Here is a 24,092-nt window from a genome sequence, read left to right on the forward strand (position 1 = left end):
TTTTCCCTCAACTTCAAGAAGTCTCACATGATACCATCTCAAAGACTCTAATTCATTGGAGCAGTCCTGGATGTATCCCTGGGAAAAGCCTCGCCACCAGAGGTGAGGGCTGAAGACATTCTGCAGATGGTCACCAAATTCCAGAGTGCCCAGCATCTCGAAGCCTTCAATTTTCTGAGGTTGCTCGGCCTCATGAAATCCTGCATTTTTCTGGTGCCAGATGCTTTCCTGCGAATGAGATCTCTCCAATGGGCTCTCAGGACTCTATAGTCCCTGATCTCAGGAAGGTGGGCAAACTAGGAAAACATTCTGAAAGGAGAACCTTTTTGGCAACCAAAGCTGGAGTTAACAGTAGTGATGGATGCCTCACTCACGGGGTGAGGAGCCCACGCGAACAATCTGACAATCAGCAATCGTCGGTCCCCATCGGAGTACAAACTACACTCTTACTTTACTGGATTTATTCCACGCTACCATATACCCATAGGCTAAAGGGTGCACATAAATCAACAGAAACTAACGAACAAAAACATAGACCGTGTGCCGAGAACATGGGAAAGAAAAGGGAAACAACTGGGGAGTTAAGCAAATAACAGTGTCTTCCATTTTTCCTGAATGTCTCAGTGTATTTCAGTACTCTGAGGTCAGGTGGCATAGCATTCCATGCTCTAGGGGGCCGCATTCTGAATCAAACCCTTCATAGCTTTGCTGGTGTTGCAGCTGGGGATGACTAGCTGGTCTGCACTATTAGATCTGAGAAGTCTCATATTAGGTTTCTCTTTGAGAAGTTCCTGTAACTAGGAGGGCATTTTACCCAACCAACATGTGTTATGAGTAAAAGGCGATACAATATTCTTGATTCTACTGGGAGCCAGTGCAGACTACGTCTGCCCGACAAGACATAGAGGATCATTACGACCTTAGCGGTAAGGGGTTAACAGCGCCGGTAATGGTGCCGGAGCCATCAACCCCTTACCGCCCGATTACGAGTCTGCTCGCGGGACCCGCAAAGGGCACCTGGTAAAACCAGGTGCCCTTAGCGGGTCCCGCTAGCAGATCAGGGAGCTAACAACGGTTGTTAGCTCCCTCCCCATTCCCATTGAGCCCCATGGGGGCTCAAATGGGAATGGGGATGTACCGGGTCCGGGTTCCTTGAATGAGTAATTACCAGGTCCTCCAAGGTTGGAATGGACCGGTAATTCCTCATTCAAGGAACCCGGACCCGGTACCCGGTAAGGGGGTAACCATGCCGCAAATTGCAGCATGTTTACCTCCAAGGTCGTAATGACCCCCATGGTCTCTCCTAGCAAGACCAGTGACCACTCGAACTGCACTATTTTGTATCACCGGTTGCAGTCCAAATTTGTAATGCCGTACAGCAGACTACAGCAATAATCCATTTTGGCACCCACTATGGCCCTTGCAATGGTTTCGGCACTCTTTTGCGTAATGAATGGGTGAAGATGGGCTAAAAGTTTGATATAGTATGCTGAGGAAGAGACCAAACTGCTGACATGCGCCTTCAAGGTCAGGTGCTGGTCAAGGACAATGGCAAACATCTTAACCTTCTTTTGTGTAGTTATTTTTGAGTCTCGTATAAGACAATTCTCATAGGAGGGTCCTAATTTCTTTACCATATTAGGAGTACAGACTACCATAAATTCCGTTTTGTGTCTATTCCGGGCAAGATTGTTCCGCAGCATCCATCCCTGGATGAGATTGTACACTTTATTGAGAAGAGATTCATCTTTATCATGTAAACCTGTTAACGGGATGACACACTGAGTGTCATTAGCGTAACTCATGAAAGCCACACCATTCTGTTCCAACAGGACAAAGAAGGGGACTGTAAAACTATTATATAAACATGGGGCGATACAGGCCCCCTGGGGAACACCATATTCAAGGATAGTAGGGGAGGCTTCTGCTTCACCAGAGTAGACAAAACACTCCCGATTGTTAAGGAACGAAGAGACCCAAAGGGCTGCTTCGCCTGAAAAATTAGCAACGTCCTGGGGCCTCAATACCTTCAAATCTCTCTTCCTAAATATCTTCCTTCTCGAGCCCTTCGCTCATCCGCCTCCAACTCTCTCATGGTCAGTCGCTTCTCTAAGCAACGAGTTGGTGGTAGATCTCTTTCCTTGGCTGGAGCCTCCCTCAGGAACAGCCTTTCTGCCTCTCTGAAACTTGAAGAGAACCAGCTCTGGTTCTGGAAGCACCTCACAAACTTCCTCTTTGCTTCTGCTTTCTCTCCTCTCCCCTTCTGAACTCCTGGCTGAAACTGAAATTGAACTGGTCACCTGGCTACCCTCTGTTCTCAGGCCCTGGTCCCCTCCCCACCAGTTGCACACCTGCACTGCCCTCCCTGGCAAACCCCTGCACTCAGGGACTGTTTCTGTATTCATACAGCCCCCTACCAGCACCAGACACCGGATGTCTGCACTTACCCCTGCACTTGCCACCACTTGGCTGCACTTCTTATTTATTGGTTTTTATTTATTTTACTGTTATCCTATGTACTGCACTGCCCCCTCCCCTTACCCCTCACACTTTTCTCTCCCCCCCCTTGCACGTTCTCAATGTTACCTGGCCTAATAAGATCATTGTCTCTTGTCTTCCCTCTGTTCCCCCTCCTTTGCCTCGTCGCGGCTTGAAGCACTTGTGTGTAGGTGCGTTATAAATGCCATATCATATCATCATATCATAACCTGGTGATAAAGATGGAATGATCCACCAGGTTGAAGGCCGCAGACAGATCCAATAACATCAGGAGAGACAGATAACCCTTATCCATGTGGTCCAGAAGTCTGGATTTGAGCTCCAGGAGAATAGTCTCTGTACCATCGCCTTGTCTAAACCCTGACTGCTGTTTTTTAAGAATAGGGTATTTGGAAAGGTGGGCAGAGATTTGAATATAGGCCACACAGTCCAACATTTTTAATAGAGACCTTTTGGAACTGAGGGCAATCAGACTAGTACGGGGAAAGAATGTCCTGATAATGACGGACAACACAGTGGCCATGTACTACCTCAACAAAAGAGGAGGTGTAGGGTCACTACCACTGTGCAGAGAGGCAATGCAGCTCTGGTACTGGGCAATCCGAGAAGGGATCTCCCTATCGGCAGTTCACCTAGTCAGACTGGAGAATACGGCAGCGGGCACTCTGAGCAGGCAGAGCACAGTCTCCCACGAGTGGGAACTAGCTCAGGAAGTCCTTCAAGAGATCTTCACCCTTTGGGGAGCCCCCTCAAATGGAACTGTTCTGCTCCAAGGAATTTCCCCCAAGAGGAGCTCTAGGAGACAGGTTTTTGGTGGACTGGAAAATTCCACTCCTGTATGCGTTTCCTCCAGTCCCAGTCATTCCTCACGTGATCAGGAGGTTGAGTAAGTTTGGGAAATCCATGATCCTATTTGCTCCGGATTGGGCCAGGAGGATATGGTACCCGGTCCTTCTGGACATGTCCATCTGCCCGTCAATATGTCTCGCACAATGAGAGGATCTTCTCTCTCAAAAGGAAGGTCGGGTTTTCCATCCAGAGGTCAAGAAACTCCATCTTCACACATTGTTTCCGAGAGGCTGAGATGCAGGGATTGGGGCACCCCGGATGATATAATGGAGATTTTGTTTTCCGCCAGAAGGCCAGCAACTAAGTCTTTGTACCACTGCTGTTGGAACAAATTCTGTAGCTGGTGTAGAGATAAGAATGTTGTTGATCCATTTACATGTTACACCTAGGTAATCTGGGGCTTCAGATTGGTACTATTATAGGATATCTTGCAGCGCTTTCTATATTTAAGCGCACTTTGCAGGAGGTATCTTAGTTCAAAATACCCCTAATAATACAATTCCTAAAAGGATTGACAAATGTTTTCCCGCCGATCCCTTTTCAAGTCCCGGTTTGGGATCTCAACTTGGTGTTGAAATGTATAATGTGTGCTCCTTTCAAGCCTATATGCTCCTGGCCTTTGAGGCTGCTAACCTTAAAAACCATCTTCTTAGTAGCCATTAGATCTGCCCGAAGGGTGAGTGAACTTCAGGCTTTATCCTGCAAGCCTCCATACACTATTTTCTATAAGTTAAACCCACCTTTTTACCCAAAATTGTATCTGAATTCCATCTGACTCAGAAAACATTACCTTCATTTTACCCAGCTCCACACCCTGGGAAGGAAGTGGACAGGCTACACCGGCTTGATCCTAAACGTGAACTAAGATTCTATATCACCAGAATGGCAAGATGACCAACTGTTTGTTGGCTACTCAGGCCACAAGTTGGGTATGGATATGACTACATAGAAGTTATCTAGATGGATAATACTGGCAATATCTGAATGCTACAAACTGGCAGGAAAAGATCCTCCAGGAGGCCTTCGGGCTCATTCGACCAGGGGCATGGTGACTTCCTCCGCATTACAGAGGGGAGTAACAGTTAAAGAAATGTGTGCGCCTGCCACATGGTCGTCCGTACATACTTTCACCAAACATTACAGTTTGGATTCTTCAGGCCGAGAAGGCTTATTTGGTAAGGCAGTGTTGCACTGCGTGCACACAGACCCATGAGATCTACTAAATTGTCATGAAAAATTCAGACTCCCTCCTCCAGAAATACTAGAACTACTTTGGGAGTCTATCGTAAGATAAGGAATACGTTGGAGGACACAATCCATTCGAAGAAGTTACTTTCCCCTGGTAACATTCTGTCGACTGGATGTTCCTCCCACGTATTCCTTATCGCCCCTCCCAACCTACCCCGCAGTCGAATTTCCTTTGCTATTGCAATCAGCACTCTCTCAGTAGGAGTACCTGTCAGGTATGGAATAAATCCTACATTCGTAAAAACGGAACTGAAACCAACGGACGCTGCGCGCACTTTATATGCCTTCAGTGATGTCGATATCGAGACAGAGGCCTCCGAGGGACATCCCTCTGCTGGGTAAAAATTCCAAAGCAGCTAAACTGGATATTGGAAATATCATAAAATAAGGAATACGTGGGAGGAACATCCAGTTGAAATAACGTTACCAGGGGTAAGTAACTTCTTCTTTCTTATGAATCCCATACCACACTCTTTTTGAATTTAGGTATAGGCCCTTTTATTGTCAAGACGCCACTAGGACTGCCTTATTATTAAATGATGGTCGATCTTGCTCCCATCTTATATTTAGGTTTAGAATAGGCGTTTTTCCAACCTGCATATACAGTTTAATAAACACCCTTGAACTGTGATCACTTGTCTGTCTTTACTGTTGCCGCCATGAGTTCCTTACACCTGGTTCTCCTCTTTTCTACTCAAACTGTCACCAAACTCTTTCTCTTCCACCTTTCCTTTGTCAGGCAGCGATCTCACTTGTGTCCCCCAAGGTTCCACCATCTCCCAGGTCTTATTTAACACCTACGTTCAACCTCTGACCAAACTTATCTTCTCCCACGGCTTCCTTTGTTATTCTTATGCCAACGACACTCAGATCCTGGTTTCCTTGATCTTTCCATCCCGGAATCGGCGGCCAGGATCCGTGTCTGCTTGGAGGCCGTGGGGGAATGCATGCGGATCAACTGGCTCAAGTTGAACGGTGAAAAGACTATGGTGTTGGTGGTGGTCCCCCGTCTTGGCTTCCTCTTTCTGGACTTCTGATTTCTGGCCTCCTTCTCTTGGCCCTCCCCTACACCCGTTCCCATCGTCCAAGATCTGGGAGTAAAGCTCTCCTCCTCTTGATGGAGCCACAGGTTAGCTCTATTTGTCAGCGGGGCTACTTTCAACTCAAACTAGTTCAGCGTGTTCGTCCCTTTATCCCTGTCCTCCTCTGTGCTCCTGTCGTCTCTGCGCTTTTCACCTCTGCTATTGATTTCTGTAATTCTCTATTTCCTGCACAACCAGCTTACATTTTGCAGCATCATCAGGTCCTTCAGAACTCTGCTGCTCGCCTGGCCAACTCCACCCCCCACCGCTGGACCCATATTTCCCCCATTCCTAGCAGTCTTCACTGGCTCCCGGTAGCCCAGCGCATCTGCTTCAAAGCCCTCCATCTTGTCCATCAGGCTTTTTATAGCCAAGGTGCAGAATACTTGCAGGCTAAATTTCGGCCCTATGTTCCTCTATAATATTCCTGCAATACAATACAACTATGCCGTTACTCGGAAGCCAATGATTTGATCATTCATTTTTCAAAAAAAAAAAAGCTATGGCTTTTAGTAAGCATACGTTAAAGCCGAAAAATAAGCTTATGTTGAAAATTGGCACGCACGATATTGAGCAAGTCCCTGAATACATATAACTTGGCCTTCCCTTTGATCAGCCTCTCACCTGGGATTTCCATCTTGACCGGTTAGACTCTAAAGTTAAACAATTAATTGCTAGCATTTTGCATTTTGCGGTGGACCACGCAGGCTTTTCTTTGAAGAGCCTGGTAGAACTTTATAAGGCCAAAATATGGACAACCATGTTTTATGGCACTGAGATCTGGGCCAGTAGGCAAATATCCAAACTAGACTTGATGGAAAGACACTGCTTAAATGCTGCTCAAGCTCCCAATTTTCACTCCTATCGAGTACATCTTGTTGGTGAAGAAACTGTATTCGGTGATCTGCTCCTTGAATTTGAGCACTATTCATTTGTTTCTTAAAGTGGAACATTTGGCTGAGAGTACCTTCTTGAATCTTAATTACTTGTTGACTATGACTGAATTTCGGCATATAGGAAAATAACCATTAATAGAATTTCCACGGAGTACCACATTTGGATGCAGAGAGTTGGGTGCTCACCTGGTAATTATGTGTATGCTAAACTGAGCGCTCCACAAAACCAAATCATTCACAACATCAACCTGGAACAGTCATTGGTCAACTTAGCTGCTAAGAGCCTGAGCAGGGACTATGTCTCACACCAAATAAACTCCCTGGGCTTGCAAGGTTACCTGTCTGCATACCCATATAATTGGATAGATAGTATGTGCGTATTCAATTGTATTTGATTAATATCCTGGAATTAACAGGAAGTCTGAATGAGTTAGATATATTCTTGGGTGGGTGCAGTGCCACCGACTTGGAAATGGCCAAGCATCTTATTATTGAGTGCGAAGCCGCCCATGAAAGCCAGAGCTCTTTCTTGCTTGCCTACGAGGCCAATGCAAGGTATACCAACCTCCATGATCTATGGGTTGACTTTTTCTTTATTTTTAAACCAGCACTTTTATCAGATCAAAATTGTTCACTAGTACATTTAGTTGTGCATAATTTTGTTTCACATATCTCAATTCCATCTAACATTTCATACTGTGGTAATTTCAAAACTGCCCCCTCTCAACCCCCCAACCAGTCCTATGAGGGCAGCCCCCGTATTCTTCCTCCCTTGGTTTAGTCCTCTTCCTCCTGCAAAATCCCCAGCATCCTCTGTCTCTTCGGAATATATATATATATATATATATATAGGTGTGAACTATCCTTAAAAGCATATGTAAGAAAGGGTGACCAGACTCAGTGTTCTCCGTAGTATTGCCATCATCTTCTCCACATCCTCAGTGTCCCAAATTACATAGTACCATTGTATAATGGATGGCGGTTTCTTCTGTTTCCACTCTTTTGCTATACACTGCCTCACACTCGTCAATAGATTTGCCCACAGCCTCAGTTTTACCTCCTAATCATTGTGCTCCCTTAGGCACTTTGTTCAGGAGTGCCATAGGTCCGTTGAGTTCCATCTACTCCTAATATCTTACCCACCCTTGACTTCACCTCCTGCCAGAAGTGTTCGAGCTGCAGACATCCCCACCAGATATGTTCCACCGTTCACACTCCCCCACAGCCCCTCCAGCACAGTACCGATATGGAGTTAAACATTTCATGGATCTTTTCTAGGGCGCAGTGCCATTGGTTTAGCAATGTGTACTGTAGTTCGCAGTGCTGTGCTGAGGTGTATTGGCAATACCAACTCTTTAAGGCTTCATTCCATACCCTATCCGTAAACACCTTTCCCAATGTCCTCTCCCACTTGCTCGTCGTTGCCCAGTCCTCCCGTTCCTCCGTCTCTGAGAGAATCCTATAGATGGCTGTTATCAACCCCCTGTTGCTTACGGTGGAGGACATTAGCTTTTCCCATTCTGTCTGTTCCCTTGTGGCCCCTTCCATTATTGCGAGGCCTCCACCCAATGTCTTATCTGCTGATAGGCAAATAGGTTCCCCTTCTCCAGGTTCAACTCTCTAAGGCAGCTTTCAAAGGACCTAAAGTGATTCCCTTCATAGAGATCTCTTATTTCCCTCATCCTTCCTGCTATCCATCGCTTGAACTTGTTGCAGTCCATACCTGGTGGGAAATCAGGATTACGAAAGATAGGTGTTCGCGGCGATGGCCACGGTGCTAGCTTGTTCCCGGTTTAGTCGGTTCCAGCTCGTCAGGGTGTTTCTTGTGGTAGGGTTTTTCTATAAGACCTCCTGGCCTGTCCTCCTTTCTCAGCCACAGTATTTTCCAAAGATATTCCGCCGCCACTGCTTGTTCCATGTTCACCCAGTGTTTTTGATTGCCAAAGCCGGGAGCACCTGTTCCAGCCTAGCCGCTAGTACTCTGGTGTAAAGTTTTGCATCCACATTGAGTGCTAGTGGACGGTATGAAAAGCTGAGAAGCATAGTTATGGGTTATTTTCTGGCTTTGATATGAGAGTGATGTGTGCCATGTTCATGGACGAGGATATCTCGCCCCTCTTTCGGATGTCATTGAATACTTCCGCCAGGCCTTTGGAAAGTGGTTCACTGCATGTTGTGTAGAATGCTGATGTTAGCCCATCCTCCCGCAAACACTTATGTAGCTTCAGACGAGTTAATGCCCTCTGCACCTCTTCCCACGTGATGGATTCCTCTAGTTGGTCTCTTTGCTCATCCCGCCAGGTACGCTTTTTGTTCCTCCCTATTTGATGACTCTTCCCCATAGAGGTGGGCAAAAAACTCACTGACTATCCTGCGTTTAGCCCTTTCCGTCCCTACTTGTTTGCCCCTTTTTATCCTCCAGGGCGGTTATAACCGCCTTCTGTTCTCTAGCCTTTATCTGTCTCGCTAGTACCGTCCCTACTTTATTCCCATGTTCATAGAACGTCTGCCTGCTTCTTAGGAGGATATTCTCAACTGACCTGTTAGTTGTCCGAGTTGTCCTCTCACATGTGCCAGCTTCCTAGAAATCTTATTTGTTCCCCTTTCCTTGTGGGATTTCTCCAGTTCCTGTGTCTCTCTTTCCAACCCCCCTCTCTGCCTCCAACCATGCTTCCTGTAGCCGCTTTGCTTCCCTAATGAAGTGTTCCTTAATCTGTCGTTTAAACTCATCCCATCATTCTCCTGGACTGCCTTTCTTATCTCCCCCCTCGTCTGTAAATCTAAGTATCTCATTCTCTACCTGTTGCCTTATTTCATCATTCCTAAGGAGGTTTTCTTCCAGTCTCCATCCTCTTGACCTCTCCCTTGCGTCCCCTCCTTCCCATTCTAGTGAGAGCGGGGCGTGATCCGAGATTGTCATATTCCATATTTGGTCCCTTCTGGTTAATTGAACCACCCTCTGCATTGCCATAATATAGTCTATTTGGGAGTATGTCCTCTGGACATGTGAGTAAAAGGAGTAGTCTTTTTCCCCTGGGTAGTGCGCCCTCGATACATCGTTAAGGCCCTCCTCCTTTAGCCTTGTCCTCAGTTGTTTGGACATTGTCCCTGCTGCATGCCCCCTCTGTCTGTCCGATCTATCCATGATTGAGTCTGCCACCAGGTTGTAGTCCCAGACCACTATTATTTCCCCCTCCCCAAATCTGTACATCTCCTCCAGGAGCCTCTCACATACACTGATGCCCATGTGTAAGTTAGGCCTCTCATCTTCCCCTTTACCAGGACAAACCTCCCTCTGGGTCCCGTTTCACCTTGGTCCCTTCTACCCATATAGATATTTGAAGGAGAATTGCCACCCCTGCCTGTTTGGTTCCTGCGGATGCGTGGTATTTTCTTATTTATTTTGAATTTTTGTTCCATCGTGCCACAAGCCTGCAGGCCTCAGGGCGCGGAAACAACGACAAAGAAGTAGACAAACAATCGTAACAAAAAGTACAGAAAAGTGCACTAAGAAGGTCAGTGACGGAACTCAGTAGTCGAAGAAAACAGGCCAAAGGAAAGAGTAGTACTAATCAAGTGGAATGTTAAAGAGAAAAGTTTTCAGTGCCTTCTTGAACCTAGACAGAGTATCAATCAGTCTAATGCTTGGTGGAAGTGCATTCCAGGCGCAGGGACCTTGGGAGTCAAAACTGCGTTCACCTGCCTTCACCAGCTTTAATCTCGATTGGACCAGTCTATGATGCTGTTGTGATCTGAGAGCGCGCCTCGGAACATATGGCTGGATGCGCGCTTTGAGGTATTCAGGGGCAGCATTCACCACACATTTATGTGTTAGTATTTTGTGGGTTATACAATGTTTCACTAGTAACCAGTGTAAACCCCTTCTGGCGACAGTGACCAGAGAGCGTCTAGCCAAACCTGCAACAGCCCGTACTGCACCATTCTGGGAGTCCTGAAGTGCCGCTATGACAGAAACGGCACAGCCACTAAGCAGGCTGTTGCAGTAGTCTAGACAGGTATTTATAAGTACTGAGGCTAACGTCGCCAGATTCTCTTGTGTGAGAAAGGGTTGTATGTTATGTAGGAGTTTGTTTATCTGACCACAGGAGGATTTTAGAGCGGCCACATGTTGACACATGGAAAGTTCGGCATCCAGAATCACGGCAAGAGTTTTTACATTTTATTTCACAGCAATGGGCGTGCCAATGACTGAAAACTTTGCATACTCTCCTGAGAGAGATCTCAACTTTTGGCTGGGAGAAACAATAAGAAGCTCCTTTTACTTGCGTTTAGGACCAAAGAATTGACGGCCATCCACACATGAATGGTCCTATAGATGGTATTCAAAGTTACTGAGTCCGCCAGGTATGTGCCTGAGAGTTTGAAAATAACTTGGGTGTCGTCAGCTTAATTTGCCACTAACACACCCAAGCCAAGTAACAGGAGCAAAAAGGGGATCATGTAGATGTTAAACAGCAGTGGGGCGATGCAGGACCCCGGAGGAACACCGCAAGTAATAAAGGAAGGTGCAGAAAAGACATCACCTGCGATCACTTGTGCAGTCTTTGGCCCTAGAAATGAGAAGATCCAGAGCACAGCATTGGGCGAACAGCCCACAAATGACCGAAGTCTCTCTGCGAGTAGATTGTGATATACAAGATCGAATGCCGAAGAGAAATCTAATAGCATCAAAGCTGATGCAAGCCCTTGGTCCATATTCTGGAGCAAATTTGCCTTGAGATCAGGCATAGCCGTCTCAGTGCCAAAGCCTTTCCTAAATCCTGAGTGGTAGGGAAGCAAGATAGTATGAGCCTCAACGTAGTTTTGAAGTTGCAAATGTGCCACTTTGTCCAAAATTTTCTACAAAAGTGGCACATTTGTAATGGGCCGATAATTATCTGGAATGAAGCGGGAGCAGGATTGGAGCGGAAACTCCTTGCTGCGGATACAACCTTCATCTCCCTTCATCAAATGTGTCTCCTGAAGACAGTCTATTCCTGCCCCCCCTTTCTTAATCTCCCACAGGACTGTGACCCTTTTGTTCGGGCTGTTTAGTACCCTTACATTCCAAGAATCTAACCTATACATTTGTTATTTCTGGTCATTGCTCCATTGTGTCCGGACGCCTCTACACCGCTTGACCAAGCCATGTTTTGTCCGACTGCCCCTGGTTGTCCCCCCACCCCGCAGTTTGGTTGTAATTCCCCAACTCTTAACTATCCCTGTAACCATTTTCCAGGTCCTCGACGTGCCCGCTTTGTTCGAGCCTTGTGTGATCGTCGGTCCCCCACCCGTCCTTATCCCCTTTCCATACCCTGCATTAGCCTGTACCGTAGTCCTGCCAGCTTTACTGTGCAGCTTTCTAGGCTTCATTTATCCACTTGTCGTCTTTGGGCTCCACCATTGGGAGCTTGTTTGCACTCTGCCTGATATTCTCCCTTGCTGGTTCTCCATATTGCCCCCCAGATTTTCACTGGGACAACCCCAGTGCCCTTAGTCCATCCTCGACCTGGGAGACTGTCTTTTCCTCGTTACCGGTGCATAATTGGAGCCTTTTTGGAAAGAGCCGTCTGTACCTCGCCTTCCTCTTATTTAGTTCTTCTGTGAGTGGTCTGAACATATGTCTCCTTGCCAATGTGGCTTGCGATAAGTCATAAAGTTGGATTTCACACCCTCTCAGCTGGAGTTTCACCTTCCCCCTTGCCCCTGGCTGCTCCCATGAGCCGTGTTTTATCTTTATAGCTGTGCATTTTCACCAGGATATCCTGCAGCCTTGCTCCTGTATCAGCCATTGGGTGCCTACCCTCTGTGCTCTTTCTATTTCCATGGTTCGGCCCTGATCTCCTTCCATCATGTCCTTGAACATCTATCGGATGGAATCCTGTCATGACCCTTACCCCTGGCCATCACTGGCAAGTCAGGCTTCCAGTTAGGGCCAGGTCAAAGGCCTTAAAACCTCATCCAAGACTCTCTTGGAGTCAGTCCTGGCGCCTTTTGCACCAGGCTCATAACCATCATGAAGACCAACATTAGAATGGGACTATTTACTTGGGAATATTTAACTTGGGGGGGGTTCAGCCAACATGGAGGTACACACATAGCTCAGTTACAAGGAACTGAGCTATGCGGTCTAGTCTTTTGGGTGTGGCAGGCCTGGGACTACTTTACCTGGACTACTTTGGGTGTGGCAGGCCTGGGACTATTTTATCTGGACTACTTTACCTGAGACTATTTAAATCGCACCCAAACAGCAGAACATGCTTCGCGTTATTCTTCTGTGGGCAGCGTAACGCTCACCGTGTCCAGTTCTTTGATGCCAGCTTACCTGAAACCAAGGACCTGCAGAGCGAGAAAGAACACTATGAAATTTACCTGGAACAGTATCCTGTCTTCAATCCATCGCCGACTTCAGTTCCACTCACCCGAAGGTACGAACTCCATCATCCGGCACTGCATGCATCCTCGAATACCATAAACTAGAAAGAGGAGAAAGAAAGACTGCATTAGTAAGCATTTACTCACGTTTCATCCCGATCGTTTCATCTCCTGGTCAGTATCATCGCTGGAACATTACGGCGCTCGGCGAGGAACATCGCGACCTGCAATGAGAGAAAAGACACAGCGTAGCAATATAAAAGGCAAAACAGCGCCGCGCATCGCGCATTACTCACCGGACAGCATCGCGCACACCGCGCTTTCACCTACCGGCCCATGCTCATCTTCAAACTGCATGACAACACCAAAATACCTTTCCATACCTAAAAGGGAAGAAGCAAGACATTATTATCCGAACTAAGAGGAACATAAGAACTGCATATAAAGACTGTAAAGCAGCAAACCTACAGAGTCGCAGCAGGCCTGGATTCCCACAGGGGGGCTTGCACCAGTGAAGTATTGGTCACTGCTCGCCCCCCACATCTACATGCCCCTGCCACGAGGAGCAGGATGGAGAATCCACCTTTTACAATATTAAGACCCATCTTTAACCAGAGGCCTTACCAAGGGACTGGGAGAGGGTTCGAGAGCGCAAATCATCCAACCAGGGCTGGGTGGCGTCCCCGTGGATACCAGGTGAGCGTAACAGAACGCAAAGCCTCAATAATATTATCCACCTGGGCATCATGGAGACTTCAGAGATTGACCAGTTAGCTGAGTTGTTGGGGCAGTTACCCGCTGAAGTACATTCAGCCAGGCAAGAACCCAATGCTCTTAGGAGGGATTTGATTGTTACTAAGGATTCTACCGAGGACATAAGTAGACAATTGCTCCAATCACAGGCAGGACAGACCCCATTGCCTGGTAACATTCCGCCAGCACCTGTACCAACTTCTACCAATCCAGTACAAATAACCCTTCCTGGGGCAGTTACTTTAGCTCTACCTGAACGATTTACAGGGGACCCCCAGAAATACGCAACGTTCATGAACCAGTGTTGTCTTCATTTCCTTTGCAGACCTGAGGCTTTTGCTAACGACCAAGCGCAGGTTGCTTTTGTTTTGTCATATCTGAGCGGCAGTGCTGCGGATTGGTCGGTACCATTGGTAAGTCAGGATGACCCGTTGTTACATGACTTTGGGGGTTTTCAGATGGAAATGGAAAAACTCTTTGCTCATAATACGCAAGGCCAAGCATTAGACAACAAACTTTTGTCACTCCGTCAAGGAAGTCAAGACTTGCTTACATATATAGCAACATTTAACAGACTAGTCGTTGAAGCTGGGTGGCCTGAGGAAAAAAGGACCACACTATTTCATCGGGGTCTACGAGGCAAACTAAAGGATGTCCTTGCTCAAGTGGTTAACCCACCTAAAGACTCTGCAAAATTCATCAACCTTGTGGTGCAATTAGATCACAGATTACAAGACCGAAAAGCAGACCGGATAAGGTAGACACTCGAGCTGTGTATGTCCGGTCAAAGGATAATGTTCCACGTACATTGGGAAACACAGTAGAACCCATGCAAATCAGAGGTGTACGGCCCCCTTTAACTAAAACTGAAAGAGACAAGAGAAGGTAACAGCAATTATACTTATATTGCGGAAAATCAGGCCACTTCCTCAAAGAATGTCCATTGAAACCACCAAGGAGAACTGTTGGAGCCACAGAGAAGAAAGACAATAACAAGGAGTCGGAAAACTACCAAGCCGGCAGGCGTAGAGGTCCGCTTGTCGAGCGATAAGGATGAGCCACAGACCTCACACTTTGCATTACCAGTAATTTTGATCAATCACCAACAACCGTCTGGGATGCATGTTGTCGAAGCATACATAGACAGCGGAGCAGTTGGGAATTATGTAGAGCAAGATCTGGCAGCAGAGATGGGGCTTCCCTTATGCTCTAAGTCGACTAGTGAAAAAGTAACTACTGTTGATGGGACAGAAATAGCTTCCGAACCAGTAACCCAATGTACAGCAGCACTAACCCTACTGTGCCAGGATGGACACCGAGAATCTATTTCATTCGAGCTCATCAAAGCGCCTCAGTTACGACTAATCTTAGGGATGCCATGGTTGGTAGCTCACAACCCTCTAATAGATTGGCGTGCCAAGAAGTTGGCCTTTTCCGATGATTGTGCTCGCACCTGTTATTACCAAGAAAAGGGGAAAACAGACTTATGTACATCTGCTACTCCCAGTATGGCGGCGATTGTACTATGTGTGACTAGTACTCTACCAAATGAATACCAAGATTTTCAAGACGTGTTCCAGAAAGAACAAGCCAACACTCTACCACTGCATAGGCCCTACGATTGTCAGATCGACCTCATACCTGGTGTGCAAATTCCTTGTTGCTGAATCTATGCACTTACTGAACCATAAAACCTCCCTTTAAAGTCTTATCTTGATCAGTACCTGGCAAATGGATTTATCCGCCCGTCTAAATCACTGGCAGCCAGTCCCTTATTCTTCGTACCTAAGAAGGAAGGAGATTTGAGGACTTGCATCGACTATCGCGCATTAAACCAGATCACAGTAAAAAAACGTTATCCACTGCCCCTTATTCCCGAATTATTGGATCAAGTCAAAGAAGCCCAAATCTATACCAAACTGCACCTCAGGGGGGAGTACCATCTTGTTCGAATGAAGAAAGGAGACAAATGGAAAACCGCGTTCGTACCAAATACGGCTTGTATGAATACCAGGTAATGCCTTTTGGACTTTGCAATGCTCCCGTGCATTCCAGTACTTTATGAATTATGTTTTGCGGGAGTTCGACGTTTGCGCCCTGGTTTACATTGATGACATCTTAGTGTATTCTGCTACAAAAGAAGACCATGTCAGGCATGTGCGCTATGTCCTTACTAAACTTCGCCAACATAAACTGTATGCTAAACTCGAAAAATGCTCTTTTCATATCACCAAAGTGGAGTTCCTCGGTTTTATCCTCACACCAAAAGGTATCAGAATGGATAGGCACAAGGTAGATGCCATTCTTAACTGGCCGTCACCAACTTCATTTAAAGGAATCCAGAGTATGCTGGGCTTTGCAAACTTTTACCACCGATTCATCCAATTACATCACTATTGAGAAAAAACAATAAAAAGTTCCATTGGACCGAAGAAGCAGAGAAGGCCTTTCAAGAACTTAAGAAAAAATTCACTGCTGCTCCAGTTCTACGGCATCCTCGCCCAGACCTCCCTTATATAGTTGAAACAGATGCCTCTAGCATGGCTATGGGAGCTGTTCTCTCGCAAAGGGACCCAGGAACTGGCCAGTTACACCCTGTGGCCTTCTAGTCACGGAAATTCTCACCTCCTGAACTCAACTATGCTATCACAGACAAAGAACTCTTGGCTATAAAATCAGCTTTCAAGGCATGGCAACACTATCTCCTTGGTGCTAGACATAATGTCATGGTCATAACTGATCATCGAAACCTGCAATACCTAAAAACAGCAAAGGCTCAATCATCCCGTCGACTGCGGTGGGCTCTTTTCTTCGCTGAGTATGACTATGTGATCACCTACCGGCCAGGAGTCCGAAACGGAACGGCAGACACCTTGTCCCGCATGGGTGTTTATGAAAAGGTATACATAACTCCAGATCCAGTAGCCATCATTCCAGAAGACAAACTCCTGGGTTTTACGACAACATTGACACAGGGTGAACTCCAAAACAAGATTTGTGTATGAGAGTGGTGTACTCAAGGAGAACATTACACCATTAAAGACCAGTTACCATATTTTAGGAACCGTCTATACCTGCCAAGTAAAGATTTACAAGAGCAGGTTATTTCGGGTAGTGCTCTTCTTTTTTGGTCCCATCTACATTTTCCTGTACACTCCTTCCAGGACCTTTACAACCCTTCCCCTGGGATTGCTCTGCTGGCCCTCCGTCTTCCCAGACCTTTACAACCCTTCCCCTGGGATTGCTCTGCTGGCCCTCTATCTTCTCGATCCTTTCCTAATAGTTATGAGTTGCCCCCCACTCGATCTTATCCACCTTTGTCAGGTCTTTTCCGCTCGTGAGGGCGCTCTCCCTTTAGTGCTCCGCTCCCCTCTAAAATCTAGCCCAAATAGACTTGAGGGCTTCCTCTGGCGCTATATGAGACTCTGCTCTCCCCTCAACACTTTGCTTTGCTGCTTGGTGTGTGAAGCCCCAGTTGTTTCTCCAGGGCCTTCAGCTCTTCAGTCCCCTCCTTTCTCTGCTGTCACATTTGCTGCCGGCTGTCCTTGACTGGATTGCAGACCAGTCTCCAGGCCCCCAGGCCTATCAACATCCTTTCTCTCTTTCTTGCTGCTGTTCCGTTGCCTTTCTCCTGACCCTACATGCTCTGTTGCTGTCTGGCAGCCCTCCGTCCCTTCCTCGCTGCCTCTCTGCTATTCCTGTGGTCCGCAGCTTCCTAGCAGGCACCCGGCCACTGATGTGTGCCGTTCTGTATGCCCCCTGCTGCTCCTCACCTCTCGCTCTCCAGGTTCAGCGCTCTCTTCAGGCTGGCTCCTCCTTCTCTCCCGCTTCAGATGTCCCCTGCTGGCTGCACTCCTCACCTCCTTCCCCGCAGGCCCTCCTCACACCGCCTGGGTGCACTGTCCTTCACTGGAGCAGGTTACGTCCTCCAGTGCCTCCCTGCCTTCCTCCGCCTCGGCTCTTTCTCAGCTCCTCTTCCTCAGGACCCACTCCGGGTCTGCCACCAAACCCTCCTTGTGGTTCCACCTTTGGTCTCCGGCGCCCGCTGGCCATGGGATGGTGTCCCTCATCTGCTGGTCCCGGAGCAACGTCCTACATCAGACTACGCAGCAGCTAGGAGGGATGGACAGCTCTTTCCCGCTGGCGTCTACCACATGACAGCCGCCATCTTCATTTTGGGCCTCCGGTCTCCGCGCCCATTGCAATTTTCTTCCATCTTGGCTTCCAAAGCATTTGTGGTGTCCTCTCCTCTGCCTTTGGCATTCTTCTCCTCCTCACAGACTTCTGCTGGCCGTTCACTTGTTTATCATGCAGGATAACGGGCAGGGACGGAGCTCCTCTCCCACGCGTCCTCTCAGCCCGCCATCTTGGCCACGCCCCATGTGATGACTTTTTCAATGGTGAGGTTGTGAATCTAATTTATCATTTGACTAAGTTGTGGGGAAGTGGGGAAGGGTGGAAGGTGGTCTCCAGATGATAAACACATCCTAGATATTATGCGTGATCGCAATTGAGCTGATATATATATATATATATGCGATTGTATGCTGTATTTTTTTATTTTGGGGTTGGGTTGATATACATTTTTAAGTTAAGATGATGTGAATGGAATCCTTTTTTTCCTCTCAAACAGTTGGAGGGATTGAGTGGCGCCTCACATTAATGATGGACACACTTTGTTCTACATGCCTAAAGGTAGGAACTTGGGGCGCCTTCTGTTCTTTGTAAATGGTACTTTCTTTTATTTTCCTGTGACTAGTTGGAGGGACTGGTGGTGCCATGTACTAATGATGGACATATTTGTGCTGAAATTACTTTATAATATGACTGAAGGCAGGAATTGGGGGATCCTTCTTTTTTTTTAAATGTATATTTTATTAGAGGGTGGGATATTGATCATCTTCTAGTACTGTACACATGTGATTGTGAATAATTGCATTGTAATACCATGTCCAAATCAGAGGTGGTTTTAAAGATGTGTTATGTACATTTGCATTTGAATTTGCGTACATTTTTAAGTCTGTGTATATAAAGCCTTTACTTGGCTTTTTTATACTACAAATAAACATAAATATCGTGTCATCATTCTGTTCAATTGACAGGCTTGAGAGTCATATCACAAAAGAACCTCAAAAGTAACATCTCAAGAGAAGGTATACTCAGTACCTTTAGCAAAAAAGAGACACAAGTTCATATAATTAATTTATTCATACAAAAAAAGATATAAGAAAAACTGATATAGCCTCATGTACAACATAGAAGTTAATACAAAAACAATCAGTCAAAAAATGATTAAAAAAAGAAGTAAACACAATGAGGACTGCCGGAGTCAAATCCTCTAGATAACATTTCTGTAAAAGAAAATAAAGACGATATAGCAATAGAAGTCTAAAGATGTGAAATGGTGGAAAAAACAGTCTATAGAATTACCACCATTGTGAGCTACCGTACCGGATTAGGTAGATTCAATCTGCTTGAAGTAAAAAAAAACAACCCTGTAGCCAGAAGTTGTTGAATCTCATAAGAAGCTAAAGGTAAGGAAAAACAATCTGTGAAAATCCAGCCAACAAAAGTGCTATATCATACCCATCAACATAGTGACAGTCATATAGCCTCAAGCTTACCCCAGGTTTATAGTTGGAAACAGCGTGTGCCAGGGTGGAAAAGAGAAAGCCCGTGTGTAGGATTGTAGATATAGATAGAGATAGATAGATAGGTTTAGAGAAAGTAGTAACACATACAAGAATGATAAAGAACATAGAGTATGCAGTACTAGAATTAACCCCGAGATAAGAAGTATAGTGTATGCAGAAAGACAGAAATAGTCTTCAAATGTAGGCTGAATTCTTCGTTAATGCCTCTGGTTGATAGTGTCCAATAAATCAATCCAATACATCTTTCTTTGGAATAATCTTTTAGCTATATCTCCACCTCTGAAGGGGCTATGCACCACTTCTAAAAATGATCATTCTAATGTGAGCAATATTGTGGCTTTTTTCAAGGAAGTGTTGGAAAACAGGTGATTTATGATTGCGTGTCCTAATATTGGATTTATGTTCAATCCGCCTTCCACGTGCCCTCCTGGTGTGATTACTTACATTAAGAAGATTACATGGGCACTTGATCGCTTAGATAACATTACGTGCATTGCAAGTGCTGTAATCCTTCAGTCTACCACCTTGTAACCGGGTCAATTGCACTTACTGTTACCTTTCTTCTATATCTATCTTCTGATGAAACCTGCTCCAAGTCTCCGGCGCCCAGTTACCCCAGGGTTCGGCGTGCGGTATAAATAAATAAACTAAACTAACCTTAGGCCCTGTGTATGGATGTTGTATAGAGTTGCCTTTAATTATATTATTGCAGTTGGCGCAGTTCAAATAGGGGAAAGTGGCAGTTTTCTGTTTTCCTAAGAATCTTTGTCAGCCAATGGGCGTTCAGCTTTCATCAATCTATCCCTCATATTTGTTGCTCTTTTGTAGGCCATCATTGGTGGCTTCCGAAAAAGTTGTGATAGTTGGGGATCAAAGTGTAACCGTGTCTAATGCTTTTTTTAGTAAGCCTAGCTATTTGGGGCTCTATTTACAGTATGATGAAATATGTAACTATGTAATGTTCTTATCCTTCAACTTAGGTTTAAGCAGCTTGCAACTATACATGGTGGAATCTTTAGAGAGCGATTCAGCGATTATTTCCAATGGATAATCCCTGGCTTTGTACCTGTTGCTCAAAATATCGCTATCTGCTTCATAAGTCACAGGATCTGGTGATGATCCTCTTAAGTCTTAAAAGAATTGGCTGCATGGGAAACCTTTCACCAGTGAGCAAGGGTGAAAGCTGTCAAAAATGTAATACATTGACATCTGTGGATGTGCAGACAAATCATGGTTTTAAAACTGTCGTCCAGGAGACTAATCTCAAAATCAAGAAAGTGTAGGGAAGGTGTGTGTACTTCCAGAGTGAATTTTACCCTAGCGTGAATAGAGTTAACATATTCCAAAAACTGGTCAAGTTCAGACCCTTGTTCTGTTCCAAATGCCAAAAAATATGATCAATATATAGTTTCCAGGATATAAAATGCATCACTCGCAATGTACTCTAAACCTAGATATTTAGTAAGTTAGAATTACATTGAGGTTAAAAGAAATGTTTTAAGTGTATTTAGAAAAATACCAGTAATGCAAGCATATAAGGAAAACTCATTAATGGATTAAACATTGAATTCAAATTCACGCAATCGAGAGAACTTTTACGGTTTTTAGAAAAGAGGGAGGAATTAAGCAAAACAGTGTCAGAAACTGGCCCAATAGGCCCACAAACAGGCCAAATCAGTGTCAAAGGACTGGGCATGTTTGGGTCCCAGTTCACCCCCACTTAACAAGCTGCAAACATGTAACTATAATATGGTTCTGTAACACCATTATTCCTACGGGAAAAAGTGAACTGAAGTCATTAATTATATTAAACTATATAATAACACTTGTACTATCTACAGTTATGCTTTCTATTCAGGAAACTCCAGTCATTGACCTTTGGCAGATGAGGGACATCTGTCTAAATCCAGAGAATTACCTCTTAAAGTTTTGAGGAGTTTGAAAAATGTGCCAATGTTTCTCCTGTAGCATAGAGATCAACACGACAAGTGCAATATCCCCGCCAAAGGAGGGGCAATGAGCCAGACTGGTAAACCTTAAGGACCCCCCCAAAAAGAGTTACAGTCCCTGGTTGAAGAACCACTGTGCCAGGAAGAGCTGTTTGCATAGGGAGCCCAGGGCCTATTTATTATGCCCTGACTTCCCTGCCTGTATTTGGGTGAATGGAACCTTGGTGCCTTACTGCTGCATGCTCTCTTGGAATGGCCCCTGAGTGTTCCGTGTGAGTCACTTAGTCTGTTGTCTTCCCTCAGAGTGTAGATGATAGTGTCTGTTCTCTGTATACCTAATACTACCTACTTACCTAACCGATCCTGTTCCTGGTTTCTCCAATGAAGAACACTTACTGCACAGCCTGCCTCCTGTCATCCAGGACTTTTCAACATTACATTATTCTAGCAAAATTGCCTCAACACTAGAAGGGAGTGACTTCAAAGCATCTCTGCTCCCGGACTAAGGGGACCCTGGAGAATGGGACAAACTAAGAGATCAGGGTCTTAGGTTCCCTGATTAGATAGCCGGGGTGCTGGCTGCTGCAGATTCGGGTAGGAACTGCGGGTGCACAGGTGAGTTTGGCTGCCCAATTGAGTTCAGGCTAGCAGCCATTTGGGACTCTGGTTGGTGTGACCCAGAGGAGGCATATCCAATGAGAAAGACACCTGGAGTGACAACCAATGATGTGAAAAACATGGCAGTAGCGTTGGAAGCCCTCTGTACGACCCACAGGGACGTCATTTCACCAAAATGCCTGGGGTAGTGGAAGTGACATCACATGACCCTTGACCCCTGGTGACATCACATGAAGTGATGTCATTTGACATCACCCTGAAGTGATATAGCGGGAAGCGATGGAACACGACCTTTCACCCGTTGACAAAACAGGAAGTGGCATCACATAGCACTGTACACAACGAAAAATATGGTTACGATATCACTACAATGTGATGTACATTTCAAGCAAGACTGGATCGCCATATGTATCATTAAGATCAGTGTGTATAGGCCCATATTACCAAAATACTGTGAATACAAGATGAAAGGCTGAGTTGAGGGGTTTAAGAACAGACTAAATCAGAGACTCACCCCCAGAAGTGTGCCTGAAATAAACCTTTAATGAGTCCAGCAATTATTGTATAGAATTCCAGAAAGACACATTATTTGGTATTCCTATTCTTTCTTATTTAGGGTCAGTGCTGAAAGTGTTAGACTTGTGGCACTCCTGTTCTTATTTTTCTTCTTTTTTTAAGGAGCCTGAACAAGAAAGCCAGCCACTCCAGAAGTAAAGAGCCACATTGCGCTGGCCACAGCCCAGGAGCTTGCAGTTGTGACCTCTGGCGACCCCTAAATGACGTCCCTGACAACGCATCAGGAGTCACCACTCGGCCAATCGGAGAATGAGGGTACAGTAAACAGTTCTTGAGAAGCAGAGGCGTTGCTAGGGGGGGCTAAGGGGGCTATAGCCCCTGATCTTTTGGTTGTAGCCCCGGATAGAATCTCAGGAGCTACAACCAAAAGGCTAGCTAGCCCCCAGTCCCGACAGTCCCAACATCAGCCTAGCTCCGGGTCTTTTCCAGACCTGGCAACACCCCTGCTGAGAAGACAACATTGAGAGCAGCTCACAACCTCCCATGATGGAGCAAAGGTGCAGCAAATGGCAGCCATTCAGGTTTCAACTTTTAGGCACTTGGACCATATGTCTGTTACCAGGGGTACAGCGACTGCGGACAAGGACGAGTCCAGCAAAAACAGCCAGATAAACCGCAAGGAAGACTAGAAGCAAAGTAAGAGCCCAGCAAGAGATTCAACCTGCAATGAGAGGCTGAATGTGAAGCTCCTAGTGTGTATGGCCCCACCAGGATCCTCGGCAGTAGTCTTTAGGTGAGTCCAGCCAGCGATAGGAGTACTGCACAGGCCTTCCCACTGATAAACAAATTCACTCATAAGCCAGCCCAACAGCCTCTGCAGGCAACACATTTGGGTTTGGACGGCTTGCCAATCGATGATGCCCAGGAAATCTGCTGAACAGGCACTCCCACATAGAATGTAGCTTGGGATGTCTGGGAGCTTTAAACCAGTTTTCACTGACCTAAACTGAGGGTTCCTTTGTGGGCTTCGGATGAATCTATGTCCGCAAAACGACTATTTTGGCTGGAACTTGCCCTCAACACTGATCAAAAAACGCCACAAAACTAAATGGCTGGGAGCATGGCTTGAAAGAAAACACATTGTCACTCTCAATGGCTAACATGTAGGTGCATTTGGCTACTAATACGATAACAATTATCAAACACAGGGATAGCGAAAACTAAGTTACAGCTGCCATTAGCTAGTACTCTTCAGTAGAAGGCCCTCTAGTAACAAAAAGAAAGTTGAAAAACTACAGACACCAGCAAAAGAAGTACTGTCGCCTCCTGCGACGTTTCCGGCAGAAGGCCTTTTTCTAAAGCTTCATTATGTTGCCAGTTGTTTTTTAATGATTGTTTTGTAAAATCTTACAGGGAGACTTTCTCTTCCTGATGTCTTCCCAGTATTCAATTTGTTGATTACCAAGCTCTTTCGGTTCAATTTAGTGGTGAATTGAACCACACCCGGTCTTCCTATGCTAGTTCAGGCATACTCAATGAATCCAACATTTCTTGTACCTGCCCTGGATCAGTCCTAATTTGTTGTGTGTACAGTGCTTTTTAATACTCTTCAAATGTTCTGGTTACGTCGGCCTCTCGCCTTTCTGGTTTGAA

At 45.8% G+C, this 24,092-nt stretch overlaps 1 protein-coding gene across 1 annotated transcript in view; it reads left to right on the plus strand.

Moving 5' to 3' along the window:
• LOC138581011 (uncharacterized) overlaps positions 1–24,092 on the plus strand; it is a 672,318-nt gene that overhangs the window by 18,553 nt on the left and 629,673 nt on the right. The window contains exon 2 of the mRNA XM_069652014.1: positions 18,336–18,397. The gene's annotated coding sequence lies outside the window, so the exon portion shown is untranslated. The remainder of the gene's footprint in view (positions 1–18,335; positions 18,398–24,092) is intronic.

This window comes from Ambystoma mexicanum, chromosome 3p (assembly GCF_040938575.1).
Source record: "Ambystoma mexicanum isolate Mex_15411 chromosome 3p, UKY_AmexF1_1, whole genome shotgun sequence".
Classification (NCBI taxonomy): domain Eukaryota; kingdom Metazoa; phylum Chordata; class Amphibia; order Caudata; family Ambystomatidae; genus Ambystoma; species Ambystoma mexicanum.